This window comes from Acipenser ruthenus, chromosome 11 (assembly GCF_902713425.1).
Source record: "Acipenser ruthenus chromosome 11, fAciRut3.2 maternal haplotype, whole genome shotgun sequence".
NCBI lineage: Eukaryota > Metazoa > Chordata > Actinopteri > Acipenseriformes > Acipenseridae > Acipenser > Acipenser ruthenus.
Genome location: NC_081199.1, coordinates 41092562 through 41105201, shown reverse-complemented (window position 1 = coordinate 41105201; position 12640 = coordinate 41092562). Strand labels below are relative to the sequence as shown.

Below are 12640 nucleotides of genomic sequence, written 5' to 3'. Positions count from 1 at the left end.
TACAGTCTGCAAGTAAACAACAACATAATGACCCATCAAAGAGGAAATTGCCCCTAGCCACTACAGATGAGTCACAGACTCTGCTGAGCTGCCGACTTTAACTCCAGATTCAAGGGTTCCTTGTCTGCTGTACAGACATCCGTTTAATAAATCTGACTGCCCATACGTCTGTTCTTTATTACTGGATGGGGTGACTAAGAATAAAAAAACGCTTTGCTGAGAACTCAATGGAATGGAGCAGCACAGCTAATCCCAGAGCCTGGTGATTATTCAATCCATCTATATAGCGATGGACCCAACTACTGCGAGTGCTCAAATTCATAAAGCTCTCAAAAACCACTAAGTACTCTCGACTCCTGCACACCTGCTAATGTTCATAACTTTGGTGCTAGATTAATAATGAATCCCTGTACAGGAGCAATATTCAAGACATGCACAAAATGATTTAACAGAATGGTGAAGTGACGTGTTTCGTCGTTTGTTTACATGTCATTTTGTAGCGATGAGGTGCACTCATGGAAATCAGAATACAAAATATCACATCACAAAATCATGAAATATCAAAGACTGTGAATTAGTGAACAGCCCTTACACAGTGCAGTAGACCACATGTGCTGTAACATTTACGGTCAACATGGCCTTCGTGAATTTGTGTATAATCAAATTAAATGTACAGGGAGCACTGCGGTTGGAAGTTTGTGGGTGGTGAGGGAAGTTTGCAACCCATGGTCTGTGCTGTCCTTTCCAATGGTCTGATTAGGATACCGCTAATCACCATCAATGTCTTGCTGTCTGGTGTTAGCAATGCCTTAAATGAGGTGTCTCAGAATTGCATTCCCTTTTACACTATTTCATTGTTTTCTGCATTCTTCCATGGTTTAGCCTTCTGTGCAATGTAACACAAAGCAGACCTTGTCAAGTCAATTTGAACAGTCTAAACACTGAACTATACACCAATGTACTGTGTTGCAGCAATCCAAAACAAAATGCATTATATCTGGAATGCAAAATAACAATAGACTGCTCTGGTCTGCCATATAAGGGTATCTGAAAAGGCGCGTTTAAATAAACTTCCAAGTCTTCTATATACAATAATGTCTTGTGTGCAATTGTGATTTGAGTATCATCCGTTTCAAATCCTACCCAGGCCTCACTTTTTTTTAATGAGATCTAGCTCCACCTAGTGGTCTTTTAGAAGTTTGCATTTTCAACAACAAAAATACTTTAATGCAAGGTTCTGAATCCAATGTTATTTGATTCTCAAAATAATATAATAAAATTGACAACATTAATTTTTCTATGAAAGTCATAACAATTCGAACAATTAAACTCCACTACAATGTATGCAGGAAAAAAGAAAAATGTAGTTTGTTCAAAAGAAAATATCATATTCACGTTATTTTAACGAGCGTGTGAAAGTTACAGTATGTCATAAAACGAATCTGAGTTGCCCACAAGCAAAAACTATACCTACAAAAGTAGAAACTTTGTAAGTCCAGGAGCTAGAGGATGTTAAACAGAGCTAATGACATTGAGCCCTGCCTGTGCTTCCTTCAAAAAGCTGTTAGATCAGCCTCAATCTAGGTTATAACACTGTCAGAAGGATAATTTACTCAACCTTAAATTGCAATCCCTTTTTGTTAAGTCGCAACAGTATGCTGCTCTGAGCCCTGGTGTGTCCCCAGGAATCATTCTGCTGAAGAAGGATACCAGTAAAAGGCTGACATTCAGAAATGGGAAATTTCCAAAAAATAAGCTGAGCTGGGCAGTTACCGTACATACAGTCGGTAGCCAATGGCCGAATAAAAAAACGCTGATAGACACCAGAGATTTCTCTCAAGTGATTCATGAAAATGTTATTTGGAAGAGATGCCATCATTTTAATTGCTTTCCCAGGCACAAGCAAAGATTGAAATCACATTGCTGTTAAAAAATAAAACACAATACCAGTAAAATGAAGGCAGACGAGACAGAGTCTTTGAAATTTTAAGTTGCAGTTTCCCAAACTCTTTTTAAAGTTAACACAAATGTATTAACTGATATTTTTAGTATTGTTATTTTTTGGTTAATATAAAAATGATGCTTGTCCATAGCAGACACACGCACACACACACACACACACACACATACACACACACACACACACACACACACGAACGTGCCACTACATCAGGAAAAAAACAAATAAACTGTGCAAACTAACTGAAGAAAATCCTCAGGACTTCTCTTACACGGTAATAAAGACCCCATAGGTCACTTGGTGAAAGTATGTGATCAGAATGGTCCTGGAGATAGGAATACGTCTGCAAATATCAGTCAATAAAAATAACCATGTGCTACTGTGATTAAAAGAACACTAAATACAATGCTTGACACCAACTCAAAGACTGCATTTCTCACTGATTCTGCACGTGCTCTGGACTCTTGTAACCCTAGTGCATCGCATTCAGCTGTCACTGAATTGTATTGTCGTAGTCAATCAGCAATGATGTCTCATATCAACATGATATTTCAGAATGGCAGCTGGCAGGCCGCAGCACCCTCTAATTGCGGAGGTCTCTTCTATTACAGCAGCTTATGTTTAAATCACAGGCTTCTGATGGTTGCTATCAACACCTGTTTTCCCTATTACCACACTATAAAGGCACTTTTTATGGCTTTTAAAGCCACTCCAGGTTCTACCACGTACTTAATTAGAAAGACAGCAGGGTGTCAATGTAAAGCACTTATTCTTAGTTTGAGGAACTGTGAGCCATTCTTCCAGGTCTTACTAGTACTGTTAGCCTAATTAGATAGACCTCAGAAGTTAATATAATAAGTAAACTGCAAAAGCACTCAACAAACCACTCCCAACCTGACTTGACTGCATGTTCTTTCTTCAAAAAAAAACAAAACATAACAAACCAGCCATTAAGTTTAAACCATGCTCTCCTAAATTCTGCTTGGTGGAAAATAGCTTTTTTCATAACCCAGTGCTTTACTTTTATCAAGCTACATTTTTTTAAAGCTCAATATGGAAACATACAAGTAAACTGAGTGCTTTCTGGATTTAATCAAAACACACTGACTCGAAACAAGCACAGTCCAACTTATTGCATGCACCTTGCTCAGGGAAGTAGAGTAATCTGTGCCCCATCGGCAGGTTTTTTCTCAACGTCAGTTTTTATGAATAAAATACAGTATGGTTTTCATCAGACTGCTGTTATAAGAGGCAACAGGAGAACGTTTCTCAGACGCTGAAAAGACTTAAGCAAAAGTCAAAGAAGATGGCCCTGCCAAATATTTCCGCCCTTGCCTCTTTCTCTCATAGGAAGGTTTTCCATGTCTGGGATCAATTTGAAAATGTCAGACAGTTCCAGACCAACACTCAGCACACCTCAGCCCACATGGTGGTCTTTGTTCTGTCTGGTGGTTTTTTCTCAGCAGCACAAAATAATTAACTATACATATATCCAGTGGTTAAATTGTGATTTTAAAAGAGGTGGAACGGTCGTGGCCCGTGCAAAGGGAACAGAATCCGACTTTCAATAAGAAGACTAGGAACGGAATCCTGAAGAGGCGGAATGCCATTCCGGACCGTCACGCGCCAATTTAACCCCTGCATAGAGATGTATACATCAATATTTAAAAACACTTACAGCACATCACCTGTAAAATCAAGATTATCAGCAGGTTTCACAGCCCCTGATTAGCTTTGATCTTGCACTACCTTCCCGAAATTAACATGGAGTACAATGTTAATCGGGGTCTGTGAAAGGATAAACCACGTCAATCTACCTGCCAAAAATATATATTTCTACATTTAAAAAATACAGCAGGGTTTTCTTCTGAAAGAAATTGTACTGACAAAAAGAATTTGAACTCTCGAGATGCACAAAACAAAAACTCTCCTGTTCTTTTCTAGTATTGACTATCTAACTGCAGGAATCTATCCCACACTGTGCACTTTTATCAGCATATGCCCTGGAACAATAGAGAATGCTTAGAATTTTGGGGGCCTTTCTCCCAAACAGCATTGCCCTTTTTATGGTGCAGCTCCCATCTCCTTTTCATATTGTACAATGGAAGACACATAGCAAAACAGAGTATTGTATATAGCTTAACACTGATAAACAAAGGAGGGAAGTTTATTCAAAGGCTCTGCCTGACATTAGCCAGATGCCACCAAATAATTTTAATCAAGGGTGGGGAGTGGCTCCTGATGTTGATCCTAATGCTAAGCAGGGATGTAAGGAGTTTCTTGAACCCCTGCTTTTTGAAGGTCTTGGGTTTGTTAACACACTGTTGCTGGAATGTCCAGAAGGTAAGTTCTAGTAAGCCTGGGGTACTGGCACGCAAAACCAAATGAGTCATCTTACCAAGTGCATCAGGGAAAGGTATCACTATAGGTGGCTGATGTACATGTTGTGCAAATGTTTTAAAAACCTGGTTTATTCATAACATTTCAGTTTAGACTGCTCTGTAGTAAATAGAAAACAACAAGTACTGCAGTAGTGCCGTCTGTTAACCCTTTACTACAGAAAGTGTTTTCTTTATTGGGCCATCAACATTCCACCTGAAAAAATAATATTTTTTAAAGTAAAATAAAGAAATCAAAAACCCAACAGCAACCTGGACATGCCAAAATACAACCTTCTAGACGCATTGCAGAAAGCATATAGGATTCAACACTGGTACTTTAGGGGTTAACTCAACTATTAAAACAAGCCTTACTTTGAAGCTGAGGTGAACCTAGAGAATATGTAAATGGTGGCCTTGGTAATGTGAGCAATTAAATATATATATATATATATATATATATATATATATATATATATATATATATATATATATATATATATATATAATGAGTTACAGATGCTGTTGTGATATGATGTATTACCAAAGGGTTTCAGTCTAGAAAGCATCAAATAAAACCTTATCCTCATTTTGATGCAACGCGTACCTATTAGTTTATTGTGTTTTACTCCCAAAGATTTTTTTGTTCTTTTTTACTTGGTAAACCTGTCCCCTGTCCTTTAGACCCAACAGACTTGTGACGGTAGCCTGCTTACACCTTTGCGCAGCAATTTGGACACTGTATTCTGCAGAAGGTCCCGTATTGTACAAAGCAGTACTCTGCTGTTCTTGTAGCTTGAAATTGCACCCAGAAGACCCGACACAGCCTGTGGTTTGAGTCACAATAAATTACTGTAACCAGGCCGGAACTCTGTATTTCTCACACACTTCTTTCGCGGCTGCGTTTGGGCAGAAGAGCGCGCCCTCCAAAGATATTTGCGTGACTAATCCATGCAACATCTACAAATGCGCAAGAAAAACATCCAATAACGAATACAATATTATGCTACAATTACATTTATTTTATAAACAAATACCTTTGTCTGTGCAATGCGTTCAAGTTGCATGCATCTGAAACTTAAAAAAAAAAAAAGAAATCACCGGTAACTAAAAAACGTACTGCTGCTCAGCATATTTAATTTCAATAACTAAATGCACTTACCCTGTGCTAAATTGCAACAATCCAGTAATAAATTGCAACTTTTTATTTTAATTTTATGAATGCCTTTGGGTCATTGTTCTCCCGATGATTTCCTTTTCTTTGGTGCAGCTCCCCTGATGACAACCGACAGCCTAACTGGAGTGGTTGAGAGAGAAGACAAGTGCAAGAAGAACGGATTATATGGATGATAACCCTTCCCGCTAGCCCATGCAAGGAGCTGTGACAGCAGCAAAGGGTAGAGACCGGACCAACTCTGCGAGCTCTGGGGCTCGCCCACTACATCATCCTCCCACTTTTTTTTGTAGAAAGAACGATAAAGAAGGACAAAAACACTAAATGAAAACCAGACACGCACAGCCCTGTTTGGTCTGGAAGCTGTTTGAAGATGATGTCATCATTTGGAATGGAACGGTAGCCTATCCTTCTCTTAAACTGACTCTGAGCTTATATTAGTTTGGAACTTTTTATTTATCTCCCCTTTAAAATTCATAGGCTGTGCTTTAAAATCAAAACACGAATCCATGTACGTTATGCTTTTAACACGAGTTCCTCTTAAATACACCGTGATCAGCTTGTTTTCTCTATAGCCTACAATGTAGTGCTTTTTACAAGGTAATTTACTTTACCAATGGGTGGTCTGCATTTGGATGATGGTTAAAGTGCAGAAAATGCATGATTTAGGCATAGGTTTTGAAGAGGAGTATGCCTTGATATTCCCTGTGGAGCCATCAGCCAAATAACTTTGTTACCTTGATTTGGCTATCTGCAACCTGTCAAGAATGATGACTGGACAAGCTTTTAAAAGTAGCATCTTATGACATTACCAGTTACGATTATACAACACCTGCTTAATCAAATACGAGAATGCAAAATCAGGGTTCATCTTTGGTGTGGGTTAGGCAAGCAAAGTAAAGCATTGCAGCATTTTTGCTTTGCGTGGTTCAGGATGAGGAGACCGGAAACCAATTTCCAGTTTAGATGCTTTTTAATGGCAATTCCAACAATCCTTACAAGGACAGTACATTTCACAGTTAGCAGACACAAGAATCAAACCAGACACACAAGGGTGGGGTGTGGGAGGGGGGGTGGGGTGTGGGAGGGGGGTGGACTTTCACACACTCCGCTGCCACTTAAGGTGGCACTGACACTATTTACCGAAATCACACGGAACAGGTACAGGCAAAATAAATTCAGTTCTTTCAGCCTATTTTTATATCTCAGTTGATTGAGCCTGTTCCACTGTACCAGTCTGTACTCAAGGGTAGTATCTAACCCTACCCCCATAAACAGCAAGCTGACAATAATTAATGTGATATTGAATACAAAGATTATATTGCCCCCTAATCAGCAATAGAAAAATCACCATTGGAATAAGAATTTTATAAAATGTTTGTGTTTTATTTTTTTGTGCAGTACATTTGTACAGTATTAATATAGCCTGTATTTAAATGCATACCAAAACCAGAGACCAATATATTATAAAACAATGCAATTAATTTAAAATAGTTACGAATTTGAGCAATCAAGCTCCTGCTAAATAAATTGCATAACGACTCATAATTCTAAAGATACATTGCAGATTGCTCAAATTCCTGGCCATTTCAATACAGTAATATAGTTAAACAGGAGTTCCGAAACCAAGGTCTGGATGCAGGACTAGTGTGTGTGTAATCCTGAGGTGGGCAGCTTTTAATCTTTTAAATGACGAATTACACTCACCTGGAACCGCAGCACACCCACATCAGCCAATTCCACCTAATTGCACCTTTTCCAACTCAATTACAATTTAAAGGGTTAATTGTGATTTAAAACTGATGTTTTCTACCTGAGAAAAAAACATCATCTTCCAAATTCCAAAATAGTCAACAACCAAATCTGTAGTTGCAAATCACAAATAACTAATGCCCAGCATCACCCCCTTTGCATCCCTTAGCTCCTAGTTTCCGGAATGTCTTTGTGGCAACTCTACAAACAACCACCAGTTATTCGCTTTTATACAGCTGGTACATAATCAATTGACTTCATTGAAATAAATAACAACAGCAAACAATACACAAACACCACATTATGAATATGCTTAGTTGAAATAACTAACAGTTTAATTAAACAGTTCTTAAGCACTTCATTGTTTAATGAGCATGTTTAATTGCATAGGAATGGCAAACATTTTAACAAAAAGGCAATGGCAACAGCAGAATTAAGAATGTGGTATACTGGTAATAAACAACTGAAAGCATTGTTGAGAATGTGAAAGATCCAAGCTTGTCAGAAGCTGATAAGTGTCATATGTGTGTTTTCTTGTAAGGTTCCAACACTATGGAACTCTCTGCCCTATTCTGTCAGAGAAGCTAGGGCTCTTAATGCCTTTAAATATGTTCTGCTGGAACTTTTTTTGACAAAGATTGTAAATCTTTCCTTCAGCCATAAATAAAGCATGTTTTGAGATACCTTCATAGCAGCTTCAAAACAGGCACTTCCTTTTTGAACTATGTTATTCATAATGAATACCAGATCTTATGAAGCTGAGGGCCCAGCCACCAGGACTGTACTAAGGCGCACATACTAAACCCAAGAGGCAGGGACTTCAAGAGCCATAATGGTATTAGATAAATTGCCACCAGATGTATTTTAAAGAATCATGAGTGAACATGAGATGCAAATCTATGCACTAATAGATGTGAGTCAGAGGGAGCTTGGGGCTTGATACATAGCAGTGTGCCTATAAATACAGCCCTAGAAAGAAGGGGGAAAAAAAGTTTAATCTGTTCCAGAATCTGAAAAAAATGTAGGTATCGATGCTGTCGTGGGCATTTCTGTTGCATAGTGCGTTTTAAAAAGGGACATGCTTAGCTGGAGTCATGTGCATTTCCCACCGTGTTCATTCCTTATTAATACAATCCGGATATAGATACAGGAGTTATATTTGGGATAATGGGACTTGCTACTTTTAAGAGGAAACTTCCCCATCCTATTCAATTTATAGTTGATATGGTTGAATTTTTCTTTTTTTAAAAAGCTGCACTTCTGTGCTGAATGGGTTTGGGTTGGAACTGAAATGGGGCAACAACTAAAAAATACCAATACAATTTAATTCTGTGATTTTGCTAAAAAAAAAAATAATAAAGGGAGAACATTATTACAACGTGAGTTAGACAGCTTATTTCAATCTGAATAAACACAGTATTAATTAGAAAACTATGCATCATCCTAATCAAACCCCACAAAATTCCATGTTCTAATTAGAAAGAACCAGCCAATCACAAAACAGGTTCCACTTCCACACATTATTTTTTCATTACCTTGGCTTTATTGGCCTTTATTATGATATACTTGAAGGTCTAAACCATTCCATAGGCAGCACTGTACTTTACCTCACAAACTCTGTAAAACAACAAAAAAAAACTGTAGAAGAGGGTCAGAAGGTTTGCTGGTCATTAATCTAAGATCAAAAGGAAATGTATTCCATTAAGAGGGACTGGAATCTCTTGGGATGATCACACTCATGAAAGGATAAGAACATAAGAACATAAGAAAGTTTACAAATGAGAGGAGGCCATTCAGAGCATCTTGCTCGTTTGGTTGTTAGTAGCTTGTTGATTCCAGATTCTCATCAAGCAGCTTCTTGAAGGATCCCAGGGTGTCAGCTTCAACAACTTTACTGGGTAGTTGGTTCCAGACCCTCACAATTCTCTGTGTAAAAAAGTGCCTCCTATTTTCTGTTCTGAATGCCCCTTTATCTAATCTCCATTTGTGACCCTTGGTCCTTGTTTCTTTTTTCAGGACAAAAAAGTCCCCTGGGTCGACATTGTCTATACCTTTTAGGATTTTGAATGTTTGAATCAGATCGCTGGGTAGTCTTCTTTGTTCAAGACTGAATAGATTCAATTATTTTATATATATATGAACAATTCATATAGAGTTTGTAACAACGACGTCTGAAGTGTTCAGCGAAGTTACCGCACAACAGGAAATACCAGCCTGCTGAACGTTCTCATTATTAAAATCACTGTGGCTGAATTCCAGGACAGCATACAAAGCCAACTTCCTCACCAAACCACTAACTTAAAACTCAGTCTAGATTCAGTATTAGAGTGGAGAGAATGTTTTACTGCATTTAGGGCATGTGTTAAAAAACAGCACTTAAAAACATTTCTTGAAACAGTTCTTGGGAATAAAGAATGTCTTGTGAATAGGGCTCTCAGTGTGATCCCAGACCAGCGTTCCACCACTGGAGCCCTGGGTTATGATCATGAGGAAATGTGATTAGTTGTATTAGCTTGGACCTCTGAACCTAGAGGGTGGTCTAGCCTGTTCAAAATTCTGTCTTTCATCATCTGGGCAGGATCCCTTGTAATTTTGAAGTTATGGGTTAATTCTTCTGGTACTGATCACAAGTAAACCTCTGGAAAAGTGACTAACATTGTGTTTGTTGTCCTGGTTCCATGACAACAAAATGATACACAGAGCATCAAAGAAACTTATCACTATTATAACACATTTATTTTCGGAAAAAATAAGGTATATAAATGATGGATATTTACAAACTGCTTTTGGTTTCTTTTTATTCATCCTTGACCATGGCACGCTTGAGTGACTATGACTGAAGCATATGCACTTAATCACCTAATTAGGGAGTCAGTTGATTGGATTTCAGCAGTTGAATTGCAAGCTTGAATAAAAGCAATAAAGAAAATCACAGAAAAAAAAAAAACATGATGTCAAGAGGGCAGCGCCTTCGTGCAATCGGCATGTTGGAGGCTGGACTAGGGCAGCGTACTGTGGTTCGCCGTCTTGGGTGCTCACAGCCAGCAATTTCAAACCTGGCGAGACGATATAACCAGACACACTCTGTCAATGACAGGCCATGAACTGGGAGACCAAGAGTCACAACACCTGCCCAAGATCAACAGATCATTTTGCAGCATTTTCTTGTTGACAATTGTTAATCAGCACAATAAAAAGTCACTGAACCTGCTCTAAAACAGAGTTTGTCATTTTTCAATCACATCTAGTGAATTTTATCCAAATATAAGTGATGAGTTTCTTTTGATGCTCAAATATAAGTGATACATTTCTTTTGATGCTCAAATATAAGTGATACATTTCTTTTGATGCTCAAATATAAGTGATACATTTCTTTTGATGCTCAAATATAAGTGATAAGTTTCTTTTGATGCTCAATATACTTGAACAGCCTTACTGGAGGAATGACTGAAATGTTTTTAACCCCGCTCATATACTCTCAAATGCCTTCAAGGCATTAACACTTTGATGTGTTTGAGTTCTCCCAGCCAGGGAAACGAAGGGTATCATTTTGGTTTAATATTCTCATTAAAATATATAGAAATAAATACAAATCTACAGAGTGTATACAGCTTTTTCTTACAGTCAGCTCAGTAACTACAGTCTGTTAACTTGCAGTCCACCCTTTAAGAGTTACCCTTCTCACGTAGCCGAGAAGAGCAGCAGCCACAGGTTTAGGAATTCTTTCCTCCAGCTGTAACACATCAGATGTGACAGAACAGTTCAGAGGTCAGATCCAAAGGTACAGTATGTTAATCCAGCTATCAGTTCCACAGAGCTGTTGAGTAGCTCTGCCTGTAACAGGGAGCAGGACCCAGCTGTGACCATGCTGGTGTTGATCAGTTAAAGAGCTGGGCACTGGAGTAGGACCACACAGTAAAGTACACATTCCCTGTGTTTCCATTGAAGCCAATAATTTCTGGATCCAGCTCAGAACACAAATAAAAGTTTATCATGGTAATTATGTAGTTTTCCATGTATACCCGCCACGTTTATACAGTACTGTATCATAGTGTACAATGCTTTACTTACCAAATATGATCATAAATACATAAATGTTTAAATAACCATAAAGCGTGATTGTGAGTTTCCACATGGATCCTCTAGCAGCTACAGATCGGCTCTGACTTCAGCTTTTCAAGGGATTCACACCAGACAATGTTAAAGGTGCCTGTTCCTGGTCTACAAATGGATCCCTGTACTATTTATTCCAAATGAAAAATTAGGTATTGGGTCTCAGACCTGGACCTATAATTTATTCAACAGGCAGAATAGGAGATTCAAAGTGAACAGAGCTGGATGGAGATCAATCATAGGTCATCTGATAGCAGGCTGAATTACCTCTAGTCTGAGAAACATTGGGAAAGCAGAAACAGATGGGATTTTACTTTTATATCTTGTATTACCTAAGGTCAGTAAAAAGGCAGTGCAATATGAGAAACACAGTTGAGAAGCTTGTATGGAATTATTAGATTAGAGTATGGAATTATTAGATTAGAGAAGTAATCTTTCGCTGTAAACCTGTGAGTAGGGAAATTGTAGATGTATTAAGACCACCTTCCACAAGGAAACATTTAAAGCAATTCTTCTTTTAATTTATTACAAATTTCATTTCTACACTCAAGGGCAGCTGAATTGCCCCGTGGTCTTTAGTGGAAGTGCAATGGTTCAGTACTTAGGAGCAACGATTGCACAAGGGCATCTATGGCTCTGTGGTTCATTGTGTAGGGAATTCAACTGGGCAAAGTCCATTTAGCAGCACTGCAGCATGCACAGCAACATATGGGTGTTGTGTCGTTGGTTGATGATGGGTCTTGTGCAGAGGTGTAAAGCTTGTCTGATTTGTACAAAGGTCCTTGGTACTTATAAACAATTAATACCCAATGACAACCCCCCACTTGCCACCCAATGCATAGGACTTGGAGGTAAAAGGGCAAAACTACATTACTAAAATAAGCAAGAGGTGTTTGATCATGAGGAACCAGCAAGTGTGATGACAGAAGGGCCCAGAACATGGGAGATGAAGGAAAGCAGAGTAAGATTGATCAGGTTTTCTCTATTATCTCATCTGAGGTATGGACCATGTCCAAGCTACTCTGATTGACCCCAGCCAGTCCCTGTCAACATGTACTAAGGGTCTACCTAAGATAAGTTCAGTCTTTGAAGAAATGAACTTATTCAAGCAAATTAATTTATTTATGTTCAGTGCCCTATTCCGTTTGAGGTGCAGTAATAATATAGCCAGTGCTAACGAAAGTTTTTTAAAAAATAATGACTACTATAGAAATGATTGTCTATTTCAAGATTGATGGCCCTATAAGATAGGAGATCCAAGAG

At 38.4% G+C, this 12640-nt stretch overlaps 1 protein-coding gene across 1 annotated transcript in view; it reads right to left on the bottom strand.

The window, feature by feature from the left end:
• col6a3 (collagen, type VI, alpha 3) overlaps positions 1-5825 on the bottom strand; it is a 104923-nt gene extending 99098 nt beyond the window's left edge. The window contains 1 exon segment of the mRNA XM_059033997.1: positions 5501-5825. The gene's annotated coding sequence lies outside the window, so the exon portion shown is untranslated.
• Between the last annotated feature and the right edge of the window lie 6815 nt (positions 5826-12640).